Raw genomic sequence first — 15,696 nt, forward strand, 5'->3', positions numbered from 1 at the left:
CAGCTCAAGGAGAAGAGACTCTCCGGCAAGAAGAACTCCTCTGTCATCGGGAAGTGGTGAGACGGTTCAGCAGGGCTCCACCGGTGGTGTCGTCGTTGCAGGTCGGCTCAGCTTCTCCCTCTTCGGATTCTCAGGTCCTGTGGCGAATTCTGAAGTTCCAGTCCCAAAAGCCCTGCTTTTATGTAAGAAACCCCCATTCATTCAGCCTAGCTGTCAATCAAACATGCTAAGTGGTGAGCTGGCCGGCTCACCACTTGGACCAATCACACAAGAGTGCGACTTGAGTTGCCAAGGCAACTCGGTCCAGGGTGCTTAAACCCCCTCCTACACCCCCTGTGGTACCCAGACAGAGTGGCACCACTTTTGGAGGCTTCTGTGGAGAAGCCCGCCAAAAAGTGGAACAAAGGGCTCGACATGGGTTGGAGTCACAGAAGAGAACACAAATGCCATTTTAGAATCAAGTCCTGGCAAAAAATACCAACCGGTGAATTAATATTAAATAAATAACCCGGCGGTATGTTCGAGGCTATAGGAATTAAATAATTAAAGTTGGTAGCCTCGAACAATGGCAAAATCCCATAGAGATATATTGTGGTCGAATATAAAAAGTAGTATCCACTGCCACCTGCCAAAACTCGATCAGGGGGGACGGAGACGTTCCCCCTCGAATAACAGACCCCGGGGCAATCGAATTGCCCCAACCATTACGTCCACAATATGATGGTTTGTACTGGTTTCTGTTCATAATTTGGGACTAGTAAAGCCAATGGTGACTTTACATGCCCTGGGAGACAGTAGGCAGTCCCAGGGTATGGAGTCTATGGTGGGGTGTCACTATGACACCCCTGTGTCACTGCACTGAGGGTGCTGTGTAACACACATAGTAAAAACACATGAGACCCTATGGAGCAAAAGACCCCATAGCCCATAAAACACATTAACAGTCAAAGGAACCCCTCAAATCATGTCAAAGAGTGTGAGGAAAAGAGTCTCACTCTTGGCAGGAGAAAAAAACAAACTCCAGCAAAGCTGCTGGGGGACTCACTAGGTTAGGAAATTCAGCTTAAACAGAGAATTCTCCCTAACAGCCCCTCGGAAACGTCATGTCTGTTCAGGCACTGGTGCACATAGAGCCTGAGACGGCATCAGTGCCTGACTCAATCCCAGTAAGCCCTACTGACTTCATAAACAAAAACGACACAGCAAATTAAAAAAAGCATCAAAGAAATTCAGACCCCCAAAGGATTGGGGGTAAAGTAAAAAAAAAGACATTAAAAACGTGCAAGCTAGCTAAAGGATTATACACGAAAGACGTTCTACAGCCTTTGAGAAAGAGCAACAACATTCCCAAGGGACACACAAACTTAAGAGACTTTTTTAGCCTCAGATCCCTGGCCAAAAGTATCAGGAGAGAAGAACTCACTGACTCGGAAATTCTTGAAGCTGCATGCTGGTAGCAAAACAGAGACGACTGGATGGCCACACTGCGCAGGCTTCAACGCCACTCGGTGAAGCCACAGAAAAATCAAACGAGACCTCAACCAAACTGAGGGACGTGGAATGTGCCAAGCTGACTCCGAGCATTAATGTTACAAAACAAAACCGGAGAGACGCAGAAGCAAGTCGGCCTAACAGTCCCAGGCTAGTCTCAAGCCCTAAAGCAACCAAAGAACATCTGACACCGGAAATAGGGTTGCCTGTGCCGCAAGTGAGGCTGAACACAGTGTCCAAGGAATTAGCAACGAACAACTCGCCGAAAGATCGGACCACATCTAATGACCCACAGACCACAACTGGTAAGAAACCGATACGGGTGCAAGAGATGCCGGATGTAATCAATAGTTCTCGAGCCTCTGAGGGCTCTCTGAGAGAACATTTAGATGAAGGCTTGTTTGCGCTGCAAGAGAGACTGAATACAGTGCCAAAGGACCCAGCAACGATCAACATGCCAAAAGATCGGATTAAACCTAGCGCTCCACAGATTACAACAGCTAGGATAACGTCTCGGGCGCAAGTGAAGCCGATCGAACTTGACAGTTCTCTTGTCTTTGAGGACCCCCTCAGAGAATACCCTGACAACCTAGAGCTGCCGGGAACCCTAAGTACACCAGGAAAATGCTTAAGCGACTTGTCACAAAAAACCAGACCCCAAAGAACTAGGAGTTCAAAGGGGGGTAAAACAAACCACCAGACACCACACATGGAACAAGATCTTTGGGATCCCTTAAACCTGGCCGGAAGACGAAGAAACTCATTGGACCCTAAAAGATCACACAGCTCCTCACCGGCCAGCGTCCGTCCCTCTTTCGACTGACTCGCCCTTGAAAGAAAGACACCAACCTTACACAGAACCAAATATGGGTCCCTCTACGACAAAGAAACCAGACATACTGTCAATAATGTCGACGGTCACGATAGCACTAGCTCCCTTCATGAAGCTTTATAAAGGGATTAGTGACTCTTTGAAGGACCATACGTAGAAACAGGCCAAGCTATTAGATAAGCTGATGATTCTAGAAGTCTTCATCATGACCAGGGAAATAAGAAAACAGACAACCCAAAGAGGGACCTTCAATATCTGCAGGGAACATACCAGCACAAATAACTGAACCAGTGACCAAAAAAGAGACTGGATCGCAAACAACGATTACGATTGACCTAACTACGATCTCCAGTGAAAAACCAATAAAGAGAAATGAAAACAAAAAGGATGATGAAAAACTTGAGAGACCCCCAAGCACCAAAGTACTAGAACCAATGTTCATTTTAAATAGGCCCTGCAACAAGACGCCCAAAGCTAAAAGAAAAACTACTAAAAAGGCACACAGAAGTGAGACGACAGGTGGCCCACCAGGAACAACAACGTTGGTGCCCACTACAGTCGTGCAAAACTCACCAAAAACAATAGACAAATTCCTGGTGTGTGAAGCCCTGATGAACACAAGTCTTCACATTGATGACAAACTGTCCCCAGAACAGAGGATCGAAAGGAAGAGTGAACACTCTCAGATCCATCCTCGATGAACCAACTCCCCAATACAGAAAAAGAGACGAGATGAAGAAAGGGAAAAGGTCGGCTAACACGAAACAGCAAGCGGCCGCGAAGTGAGGGGCAAGGTCACAACTCACATAGAAAACCTGAGGAATTTTCCGGAAACCCAAAGGTCCCAATAGAGTCTGAGCCCCGTAGAAGAAGAGGAGTCAGTAACGAGCATCTTCAGGAGAGCCATCAAAAGTCCTCCCATTGTATAGAGATAACAAAAAAAGCAGTACCTCTAACAGACCAATACCGGATTGCCGGTAAAGCCCTCCCGGGCCCGTTAGAACCCATTACATCACAAAAACAGAGATGTATAACAAAGGCTGCAAGAAGAAGGAGTCCACAAGATGGATCCTGAAACTGGAACAGATTGAGGGAAATGAAGATTAAGATATCCTAAACCGGAGCTCGGTACTGGCATTGTTCAGTTACTTCCCACACCTGCGTAGCATAAAATCAGATGACCTACTCATAGTGGATCCTAGCCATAGACAGGGGAAAGCCCTCGTCCACTTATACATTGCTTCTTCATCTGTTTTAAGGCTATTAAAACAGGAAAATACCAGCCTGCTGAAAATGGGCTACGATTTAACTGAATCAACCAGAGAGGTTTCCACGCAACAAAGAAAAAATTCAGTTACTTGTGTCTTTGGAAGAACTCAAAAGCGAGAAACGGAAGATAGAAAACACCACACGGAGCGAAGGGAGAGTCCAAAAAACTCTTCCCAGAAGTAACAAGGCTGATGGTACCCATAGAAACCGAATAGACCATCGCAGAATAAAGTCTCCAGAACAACGCCCAACTGGACGCAGCTGCCAGATCTCTCCAGGTGAAAACAGAAGAGAAGTGTGTACAGCAATGAGACCCACACGGGCGACATTGCCATATCAGTGTGTGGCTATGCGACCCAAGAGCTTAACAAGACCAGGCAAACAGGTCATGAGAGAAAGTCCACCCAAAAAACCTTCAACGCATAGTCTGTGGGCCTGGCTGCCGAAGGTTCTCTCAACACATCAAAGGAGATAGCAACCTTCGACTCCTGAGCATGGCAAGGAACGACTTGAAACTTTAAAGAAGCCTATGAGGGACATGAAGCTATGCTCATGGAACACTAGGGGTCACGCCCATCTGACAGCTCGAAGTGATACAAACTTGGGGGAATTTGATGTCATCTGTCTACAAGAGACCTGGTTGACAGAGACTCCATCTCTTGACGGTTACAAAGTCTTCCTAGTTCCGGCAAAAAAAGGCCCTCGTGGACAACCGTCGTCAGGAATTCTGACAGCTATACATCATGGCTGCGGAATATCGGCCGCAGTAGCATTAATACGCAACCAATCACTGTTAATGATAAAGGCAGAGTGGTCTAACTCGGACACTAACATAATAAAAGCAACAAAGTCAACGATCATGATCATTATCGTATACTGGAACCCAATCACAAGCGACCCTGGCAACTTCCTTGAGATGATAGAAAATGCAATTGATGAAGCAACCGCAGTACACCTGGTTCCATCACTCCTGATATGCAGTGATATTAACGCAACCTGTAAGAGGAAAAATGTCGCCAATTATCCTGTCAACAAGAGATCGGCGGCTGACCTAAGAGGAGCAGAATGGATAAAACTAATGACATCACGGGAGTTGCACAACATAGGTGATGTGCTACAAACTGAAAACACCTTGCCAACATGGGAACGTGACATGTCCAGTGCAACGATTGATTAGATCTATGCATCAAGTCAACTTGCTCAAACAATGACTTTGTTCGAGGTGGTCCAAACCGCCGCAAGTGACCATAACTTATTGCGTATTACTTGCCCAACAAAATTAACCTCAACTACGAAATCCATCTCACACCTGGAGGTAAACAACCAAGGATCAAGGTTAAAAATGTCAGCCGCAGCAATAACTGACCTAAGGACTAAATATTTAGCCCAAGAACATCAAGCACCCGTGAAACAAATCGATTATGTTCCATTGTTGACGATCTATAAAACGACACGGGGCAAACTAAACAAAGCCGGCTCCAAAAGGCATGCGTTTGATATGAGCCTGGTAGAAAAAAGAAAAGAACTAAGAAAAGTGAAGAGAAAAGCCCAACTCTGAGAACCTACAAAAACAAACCCGACAGTTATTGAGGCTACTCTGAGATATAAATCATGGCTTAAAAACCATCGGATTGCACTTTACCAGCAAGATGCAGAAGCTATCCAAATAGCCATTCGGGAAACAAAAGCAGAGAATTTTGGTCCCTTCTAAATTCAACAAGCCCAAAAGAAGAAACATCACTATCAAACAGCATTGGTGAAACCTCATGGGTGAACTTCCGTAGCTCTTTGTTTCTACCACCTAAAACCAACAAACTCTTCAAACAAAGTTCGGATGAGGCAGTTTGGATCTGTCTGGACGATTGCGAAGAAATAACTCGGCTCATCAAGACCCTCAAGAACTCTAGAGCTCCAGGGCCCGATGGAATAACGAATATGATCCTAAAGGCACACCCAGAAGAATGGGCAGCTCTCTTGAGCAAAATATTTCATAGATGTGCAAAATTAAAATCAGTTCCACCATCATGGAAGTCAGCTACGGTGGTGCCAATCTACAAAAAAGGGAAAAAGAGCAATCCAGCTAACTATCGGCCGATCGCCTTGCTGGATTGTATTGGAAAGGTGTTTCGGTCCTTGCTTCTAAACGAATTCAAAGCCTGGGTCAAGTGCCAAGAGAGCGCCTTGTGAGGACTTCTTACAAACAGGATTCAAGAAAAACCTGGGAACTACAGCCAATATCCTGACAATAAACATCTTGAAGCACAAGGTCCTAGAGGGGGGTCCCAGGATATTTATTGTCTTCGTGGATCTCACACAAGCATTTGACCGCATGGACAGGTCACTAATTTGGGAGAAACTATCGAGCTGGAACTGGGCAACTTCACTCCTGGCGCCTATCAAAGCCCTGTACTCGGATACAACCATGAGAGTGCGACTAGACCAACAAGGCACATTCTTTGAACAAATACAGACCCAAAGAGGAGTAAAACAGGGATGCCCATTGGCGCCAGCACTGTTTCTCGCGTTCCTTGGTGACATTAAAAATTCCTAAACAGAGCTTCGTATGTTTCCTCCAAAAATTGGAAAAAACACAAATAAATAGACTTTTATATGCAGATGATTTGACACTCCTAGACTTCACACTGATAGGTTTGCAACGCCAACCTAGCAACCTACAGTCATACATGAAAGAAAACAACTTGGAGATCAATGAAAATAAAACCAAATTCATGACTGTGTCAAAAGGCACAAAAAGGAATGAAAAAATAAACCTGGTCTTGGAGGGAAGACGGATAGAAAACGTTGCGGAATTTAAATACCTAGGAGTGACACTAGACAACTCCAAGAACGAAATAGGCATGCGAAAATCTTTGAAAGAAAAACTAAAAAACTCACGGTCCAAGGTTGTGCAATTGACAGGAAATTTGGTCGATTTTCTCCAATTCCTGTATTAAATTTTTACAAGATGAAAGTTGTCCCAACACTGATTTATGGCCAGATGCCATGCCCAACATCCCAAACTCTCTCTGGTCAATACTTGAGGCCCGATTCTGGAGGAAAGTACTAGGACTGCCGAACAGCACTGCAATAGCTTGTATCAGAAAAGAACTAAGTCTACTTTCTCTAGCGGCCTCAGTGAGATGTAACGCCTTGAGGCTCTTTCGTAAATGTCAACTGGCAGAACATCCGTCTCTATACAATCTTGTTTTTCGAGAAGGTTCGGATTCAAGTTGTATAATGCTAAACAGGTGGGTTCAACGGAACCTGGAATCTCTTCACGAAGTCACCTTAGATGCAGAGACACTTAAAACAAATCCTGTGAAAGTTTTGAACAAAATAAAAGAGCTGGATTGGATCAAGACAGGCGAAACAACAGCTGCCAATAAATTGATGTGCCATCTTCCTCTAGTCCCGAGAAAACTAAACGACCTACAACCATTCATAAAACGGTTTCCTTCAAAACAGGCAAGGAATCTGCTACTAAGAGCGAGACTGAACCTACTGCACACTAATGAAATTTTAACCATACAGGGGTTGGCCATTACAAATGGCTGTCATTTCTGTGGTCTACCTGATGTGGTGGAGTCTGTCCGGCATTTACTCCTTTCCTGTGCAGGTATTTCGAAGATAAGAGGTCATTACTTTAGGTATTTGCTCTCGGACTTCGTCTTACGAGATGACGACCTTTCCTGGTCCAAAATCATAATGGGAGATAACAGATCTTGGTTATTGGCAACTTATAACATCTTACAACATATACAAAACTCTTTTCCAACGCCAAAAGAACCAATGAATGACTGATGACCAAGGTCTGATTTCAATAAACAGAGTACTCTACGCCTAAAAGCTTGAATGGCTAGCCTCTTTTTCTGAGACTTCAAGATCAAATTAATGAGGCTGAAAACGTTGTTCGTCTTCTGTTACTTCTGCTTTTTGTAAAAATCTAATTTGATTAAAACACAAATAAAAAAAATAAAAAAAACTCTTTTAAGTGTTTTGCGCCTTCACTAGGAGGAGACACTGATCAGGAGTTGCAATTGTTCTTTACTCTGCAAATGCATGACATGGGGTGCTGTCTAAATTTGTGGCTAATCAACCCCTCCTCCCCGTAAAACCGTGATGGCCTGCCTGTCATTCCTCAGCCTCTCCCACTGCTCCTAGACGTCTTGCATTATGCACTGAATTGTGTCCACTTGTAACAGCACAATGGCAAAAGCTACAGGAGATTGTTTCCAGGTGATGGACGGTAGAGGCTGCCTGAGGGCAATGCATACTCCGGCTTGTTTTGTTCTGCATGGCCCTAGGCCACAGTGGATGTCCATGCCTCTGCTGACAAGGTGAAGCTGATTATCATCTGCCAGTGACTGAAGGCATGCAGGTCAATGGGCAGGCTGGTACATGATGCCCCGACTCTTCAGGCGGGAAAAGGAACAGACACATCCAGGACTTCTCCTTTCCCCTCAGACCTCATGTCTAGATTTGGTGACCAATATTCTGGCCTCCCAATTCCCTCATTCCAATGATTCCAGAACCCACCTTCTCCAGGGAGTGAACAAGGCCCCCCATTGAGGCAGACCCTTCTGCCCAACTCCAGTCCAGTGCTTTGTCCCCTGCACAAACAGTAGGCATGGCAGTGTTGATTCTATTGGGCAAAGTGGTGTTGCTGTGCAGAAGAACAGATTAATTTCAGAATCACTGGTGAAAATGAAGAAGTCCACGATGGAATGGTGGTATTGGTATTTTGTTGTGTTTGAGAACTCATGGAAATGGTGTTAGGGTGCAACACGCCTGGTCGTTCCTAGTGCGTACGGAACATGGTGCCGGTGATCACCTACAGCTTTGGTGTTTGCTGCCTACTCACTGTGATAGAAAAAGTAGTGGAACTCTGACTCCAGCGAGGGACACAGCAGTCATGCTGTTTGACAGCCAACTGAGTTCAAAGAGATATCAGTTTGGCTGTAACTGATATCCGGTGATAAAGTGGAGAGGTGTGCTTTAACTACATAAAGAACAGTTCCGGAGTGTTGAAAATGGTTGCAAAAGTAGTGGAGCTGTTAACAGTAAAAAATAAATGTAGTGGAACACCGCTCCCGACCGTTCTCGCTCACTTCGACCGCTGCCTGCTGAGCGCTTAGGTAGGAATTACGCTGCCTACTGAGCACTTGGGCATTACGCTGCCTGCTGAGCACTTAGGCATTACGCTGTGTCTTCCAGCATGCCTCATCACGCACATGCTGTGTGCGCCGATGTCCTGTTTCACTCTTGATGCGTGTGGGCCAACCTTGGCCGTGGTATCAATGGCACCCACTCTAACATGGTGCACAGGCTTCAGCCAACGTCTTGACGCAGACCCTGAAAAAAACCAGTACTTCAGGGTCCAAATCTTCATAACACTGCGTCAAGAGTCTTCAGACACGTCCCAATATGTTGTGTCTAACTCATCTCTGGCAGCGCCAACGAGCCTGAATTCTCTAATTTCTTTTCTCTGTTGTGCTTTGGTCTTCCCCAGTGCTTCTTTTTCTGTCTTTCTTCTGTTTATTAGCGCTTTGTTCTTTTCAGTTTCCTCGCCTCCTCTGCTCCTGCCTTCAGGCCATTTTCTACACTGTGCCTTCTGGCTCTGCTCCTCTAGCCACCCTGACTAGCGGTTATCAACCCCAGAATAAGGGTGATGGAAGGTCACCCACATCTTCAGTCCTCCAGATGGGACAAACCTAGGAATGTGCTATGTCCAGCCCTTGACAAAAGAAAGGGTGGTGTATAGGTCCTGCACAGTGTATGAGAGTCATAGATGGGCATTAAAGGCCAGACTGCTGTTCAACGTTGTTTTGAAGGCAAAGGGAGGGGAGAGCTAAAATAGGCAGACTGGTAGAATGCCTCAAAGAAGATAATGAAATGTTGCTGTCGTTGAAATTAGGAAAGAACGTGAACTTTCCCATTGCTGTCGAGGTGTGGTGCATTCAGAGGTGGCAGTAGTGATGGGTGTGAACCAACCTTAGGGGTTATTCAGGTGCATGCATTGTTTTGATCCTGGGATAGAGACATACACACTAATACAATTGGGCAGAACTGAGGATGGATGTCACACAAAAATTACAATCCTAAATGTTGAACTGCAGTAAGTGGCTTCTTTAGTGGATCATGGAGCAAAGAGGAGGCCAGCTGTGAAGAAAGGTAGTTTTACCTTTCATAGGCCTTTAAAATAGAAACATGCATGTACTTAATTTAATTTATATGGTGCAATGATTTAACAATAAATCATGAGCAGTAAATGGTAATGAATATCAGCTGTCAAAGGCTCAGAATGAGACTGAGTACTAAACAGGAAAACTATATAGAAGAAATGAGATGTAAGTCTTTGTTTTAAGTTAATGAAAGAAGGAACTGGTCGCATAAACGAGGAAGAAGAGAAAAAGATTGGAATCGGATATAACCACCTGTTGCATGAGGTGATGGAAGAAGGCCAAGTGAACCAGAAACAATAACAGGAGTGGGCCAATCATGCTTGATAATATCAGGCGGATAAAATGGAGCGAGGTTGAGATAGGCCTTAATAGTTATACAGAGAAGATGACATTGAACATGAAACGACATTGCAAGACAGTTAAGGCAAAGCAAATAGGGAGACATGTGTGGGAAATCAAGAGCGTTCCAAAGAAAATGACCTGAAAAGTTACGAATACATTGGAAAGGCTGACTATTATTGGCAGGCCAACCACTCTAAAATAGTCCGTGTGTGAACGAACACGTGTTTGAAGAAGAGGCTTTGAGAGTTGAAAATGGAACAAAAGCTCTAATCATTTTGATGTCGTACAAATGGTTAGACTTAGGGTTGGATTAGGTGAGGGCAATACTAAGACCATAAAACATAACCCACCAAGGATGAAATAGTGTATATCTGTCGAAAATCTTAGAAATACAAACATGAGATACACTGAGCAATGGATCCTGGAGGTCTGTAGATGGCAGCCATGAAGAGCGGGCACCAGTTTGCATGATCCTAAAATGTTATATCAGGTGTAGCCATGGAAGGGCTTAATGCTACCTGTGAGGGGGCATGCGATTTCCAGTCTATTCATGGTGGAGATTGGGGTGCAGAAGAAGACCGCCAATGCAAAGGGATCCAGCAGAAGACAAGTTGTTAATAGGCTCTGATGGATGTGGGAGGATAAACCGGGAGGCTCCTGGATGGTGGTAAAGAGGGAGTATTGGATATGCATTCTATTCCGCATACAAGGAGAGGTGGATTTATTTATTTATTTATTTATTTGAATTTGTAAAGCGCACTACAGCCCAAGGGCATGAGGCGCTGTTGCAAAAATGTGTCTTACTAACAGGATTTAGGCTTGGCTCTTGGTTACAGTCAGCGGAGGCCAAGCATAATACAGTACAGTCAATCACATACGGGAAGTTTGATCCAGAAAACGTTCAGCTAATGCAGTTTATACAAACAATAGCAGTTTAAGTTCAACCACATACCACACAATCACTCATGGATGAGTGCGTACTTGGCTTAATGAGGATCTGACTGGCCAGGCAGGGATCCCAGAGAAAGGGGTATGCTCATGGTTTATTATGGCTGGAGCATAAGGAGAGGTTAAGCTCTTCAAGTGCTGAATAATAAAATCTAATCACATTTTCCAAATATGCACAGTGAAAATGTATGATACCTCTATATTATATAAAAAAAAGTATACTTAAAGTGATGTTGCGTGTGTACCACAAAAAATCAAAACCACAGAAATGAAACAGCTATGCTCCACAAATCACCTATAATGCGGCCATCTCCCGGCACTGCTTATGGTGGCACATCTTGTACTTATTGGCATTGCAAAACAGACTCACATAATAAATAAACCTTACAGTCCGCTTGGCCTTTCTTTTGTCTTGGTCCTCAGATAAATAGTAAAACTCTACAGAAGCAGCCTGTGCTACTATGGTTTTTCTGTTTTGTTCCTCATGTCCTGTAGGATCTGTGGGTATGTGCATGTCATCTGCGCTGTCACAAGCGGCGGCATCTTGAGTGGTGCATGCTGGTGGCTGAGTTAGGGTTGGTTCAGGAACCATCACTGGAAAACGTCAGTAGTTTCTAATCTTTTGCACTGAAACTGTAAAATTCTTTCAACTGAAGTTTTTCAGTGCATTTCTAGTTTTTTGTTAGAAGATGAACCATAACTATAATTCTTTTCCTTGATATGTATTAATGATATTCACTAACATATACAGAGCGACCACTGGGCATGGCTGGATACTTTGCTAGAGGCATAGTTATTGGCCTTGCCACCGTCACCTGAAAAAACATGCAATGTACCCACCGGGCTTGGCCTAGAAGCATGTCTTGTGGCCATGCTCATTGGACACTGCATCCAGGGCATGGCCTTTGGCAAAATCCTGTTAGCTCTGCCATTTCAATTCCTTCCTTGCCTATGTCTCCTTGCTGTCTGAGCACCAGGAAACCTTAGGTTGAATGTGCACAGTATAGTTGTTAAGCATAACATACATATGTTAAATTGGTGAGTGCCCATGAAGGTCAAGAGCCGGTTTGAGGGTGATATATTAAAGTGCAGCCAAAGAGAAAAGGTTGATAACCTGGACATAGCAGAGCTAAGAGGAGGAAAGATGGGGTGAGCTGAAGAAGGTGGAAAGATATGTGATGTTTCATTAGGATCAGAATGGAAGATTGAAGTGCCAGTGAAATGAGCAGGTGTGGTAGCTAGCAACATATTGGCGGCAAAGTCTCTCTAGCAGCAATATCCCTTGCCCTGCTGCCTGGGCAAACTCTGAAATGCACACGGAAGATTAGCGGCTGAGCAGCGGCGGAGCGGAATGGCTCTGCTTCATGTCTTACTTTGAGAATTGTGCATGGTACACTGCAACAATCACTCTGCCAAAATGAAGAATAATGAAAAAGAAAAGAAAAAAACATTTCTTGAAAATGATGAGGCAAAAGGGAATCCAAAATATCACAAATTTAATACAAAAATATAAAATAGATCCAAACTAAAACCAAATAACCCCTGTCTGGGATAAGTTTGGTTTATGTCAGTGATGAGAGTGGGGAGGTTGAAATTCGACTTGGGAGGTTGGGGGGTGCCCACATTTGGTAAGTATCTTTTAAGGCTGGAAATGGAGGAGTGCAAATAATGGGGTAATGGGTTTAGAAAGGAGCTGGATGGTGGGGTTTACCTTGTACTGCTGAATCAAGAAATCAAAAAGAGGGCCTCATCACGAGTTTGACGGTATACCCGCCATTATTACCACCGGGGCTATTAGCATTACCGCCAAACCCCCCGGCACTATTAGCGCCGGATCATGGTTTGGTGGAACGGTAAGTCCCCATTCCCCATTGGCCCATTCGGAAATTCCCCATTAGCGCCAATGGGGAATTTTCGGCGCTAGTAGCGCCGGCGGTGCTAGCGTGACGGTAATAGCGCTGAAAATCGGCAAAATCACTGTAGATTTTAGCCCAGCTCAGAGGGGTAAATCCTGCCAAGCCCGTGATTTGGCGGACCCTTAAATGCGGCGGTGATAATGTTACCACCGCATTTAAGGGTTACCGCCAAACTTGTGATGAGGCAGTTTAAAAAGAAACACAAATATACATTTACTAAGCTGCTAACAGTGCCAGTGCTCCTGTGAAAAATCACCGTCCCGCCCCGCTGGTAAGCTTACCGGCACCGTTCTTTTCGAACCGGCACACTTAGAATGAGGCCCACTGTCTCAAGAAGTGACCTATTTATTTTTCCCATTTCTGATATTCCCAACTGTGTGGTGATAGACAGAAACCGCGTCACCCCGGCACACTACTGCCTGAGCCGAGTCAAGGCTCGTGCCTCCCTATGTGTTAAGGTGGAGTTGCACAGGTCCGAAGCCCTTTGCCATCCAGCACAGTTTTTTATTTCACAGACACGTTTTTATGTGCTCTGTAAATACAGCATCTGTGAATTTTAAATTGAGTTCTATTGAATTTTATTGTTTTGCTTATACGGACCGGTAGCTGCCATGAATCAGCAGGGACCATTCGGACATGTGTTTTTTTTTACCTTTAATTTATTACAGAACTACATGAGTAAAATGTGATTAAAATAATTAAATGTCTTCATTAAAATGTGCACTGCATTTCTAACAGTATAGTAAATGCTCGAGCTCCGAAAGCACATGCCACTCCGAACTAGAAGAAGGAATTGGACAGTTTAGAGGCATGTTCGAAAGAGTTTTATTTAAATTAAAAGAAAACTCCTAAATCACCCTATCACTATGAGGGAAGTTCCGTACATAACAAAAGTAAAACTAACGGTGCTCGTCAAGTCCAAATAAAAAATGTGTCTGTCCGAATCCTAAGTAGCTAACTCCCCCTACCACTTTAGAAAAATACTCAAAAGAAAAGGGAGGCTTGTTCAATCGCCTCAGTATGGACTTCTGCCTGGCCCAATTGTAGTTGACTTCTTCTCAGTCTTTAAAGTTCTTGTAGATTGTCTTCACAATTTTAGTACCAAATCCTTTTGGAAAATCAACAACTATCTTCTGTAAGGCTCTGATAAGGAAACCGTTTCTTAATTTTAAACATTCAAATACTTCTTTCGTTCCACTTTCATAACATTGGGATTTCTCAAAAGTCTGTTTGCTCTGTGGTAAAAGTCTTGTTTCTCAGTATACACTTTAGCTTAGTTTCCTTGCCCAGTTGAATGGCACCGCTCCCCGTGATTTATGCCCTCTGCTTTGCCTGTTGTAGAGTATTCAGCTTTCCTTTCCTCTGTCTCAAAATGGGACGTCTACCTGTGCTTCGTTGATGCTCTTGGTGGTTACTTCAACTTTGATATATACAGTTTCTGTATCTTTTCCCACTCTTATTTAGTCAGAGCAGTGCGCCCATCCCACTCTCTTAACTTTTCATACTTTGTTAGCTATTTGAGCGTTGTATTACATTGCACGTATACCTTTTCTGTATGGATTAGAAGGGCCTTTTGCATGTTACGTTATCTTGACTGTTTGTAGTATTGGCAGCTATTCCAGCCTTTCAGTGCAGTGTACATTTTGTTTGCCCTCTGACTCAATGGGTCTGTGTGCCTGTTACATTTTACTTTGGTTTTCATACCTGTGTCGGTTTCTGTGTTTCTGGAAACCCACAGCCATGTATCTCGCTCACATCCACAGGTCCGTAGCGTTCCTTTCCCCGTCGGTGGAGGGAAAGACACTTGTCAGCGGCAGCTCAGGATTTCAGACTCTTCTTTGCTCTCGGGTATAAGCGATGGTTGCTGTGCACCAGGCCCACCAGTGCTTTTCAGTGGTCACACCAGCCGGCAAGATGTTTGTCTTTCTGTTCTCTATCTCGCATTTACTGGAGCCTCTTGCTCACGTCTTATACACGTCATTAGAATGAATGAAATGATGCCCGTCTTCTATGAATATGCCACCCGGGCAAGGTTCACCATTACCTGAAACCAATAGGGTCACAGAAGGATCTTTGTGATTCATAGTTGTAACAGGGAATGCAACGGTTTTTCCAACATCCATATATGAAGAAAGGGTCGTTTTGATTAGGAGTTCCATGTTGGAAGGGAAGTCCATGTCCCCAAGAGGGGAGTCACTCCCAGTGAGGTCCCACTTGCCCAGACCCTATGGAGGGTCTTGTGTAGCAGGCTTCCCCCACTAGCCTCAAGGGGGGTGGCTCCCCACTGGGGAGAAGCGATGAATTGTCCAGATTCAGTACGGTGTACATAATGTATATAATTGCCTCTAAGAGTATGCACAAGGACCAGACCTGGTTGTAGTTGGCTTGTCATTATATGTGTAAACTGCAGGCAATCACAGAAAAAAACATATACCCTTGGAGCAATATGAAAATTATTCCTTGACCATTCTTTTGTGATATGGGGGAGCCGTGGGCGGAAATCCCTCCCTTAGTTAAATGTGCCCGTACTTCCTTCCCTCTTTCCCATATATAGAACCTGGGCGTTCAGGGCTTTGGGGAGTAAGCAGAAGGGCATGTCATACTGTGGTTTTTTGGCATGGTTTCTACATGCCTTGGTTCACCATGACACTGTGAAAGGCTCATAGTCTGACAACTGCATAGCAATAGACATGCTTTGTGTCCTTAAGCACATGGC

The sequence above is a fragment of the Ambystoma mexicanum genome, chromosome 2p (assembly GCF_040938575.1).
Source record: "Ambystoma mexicanum isolate Mex_15411 chromosome 2p, UKY_AmexF1_1, whole genome shotgun sequence".
Classification (NCBI taxonomy): Eukaryota; Metazoa; Chordata; class Amphibia; order Caudata; family Ambystomatidae; genus Ambystoma; species Ambystoma mexicanum.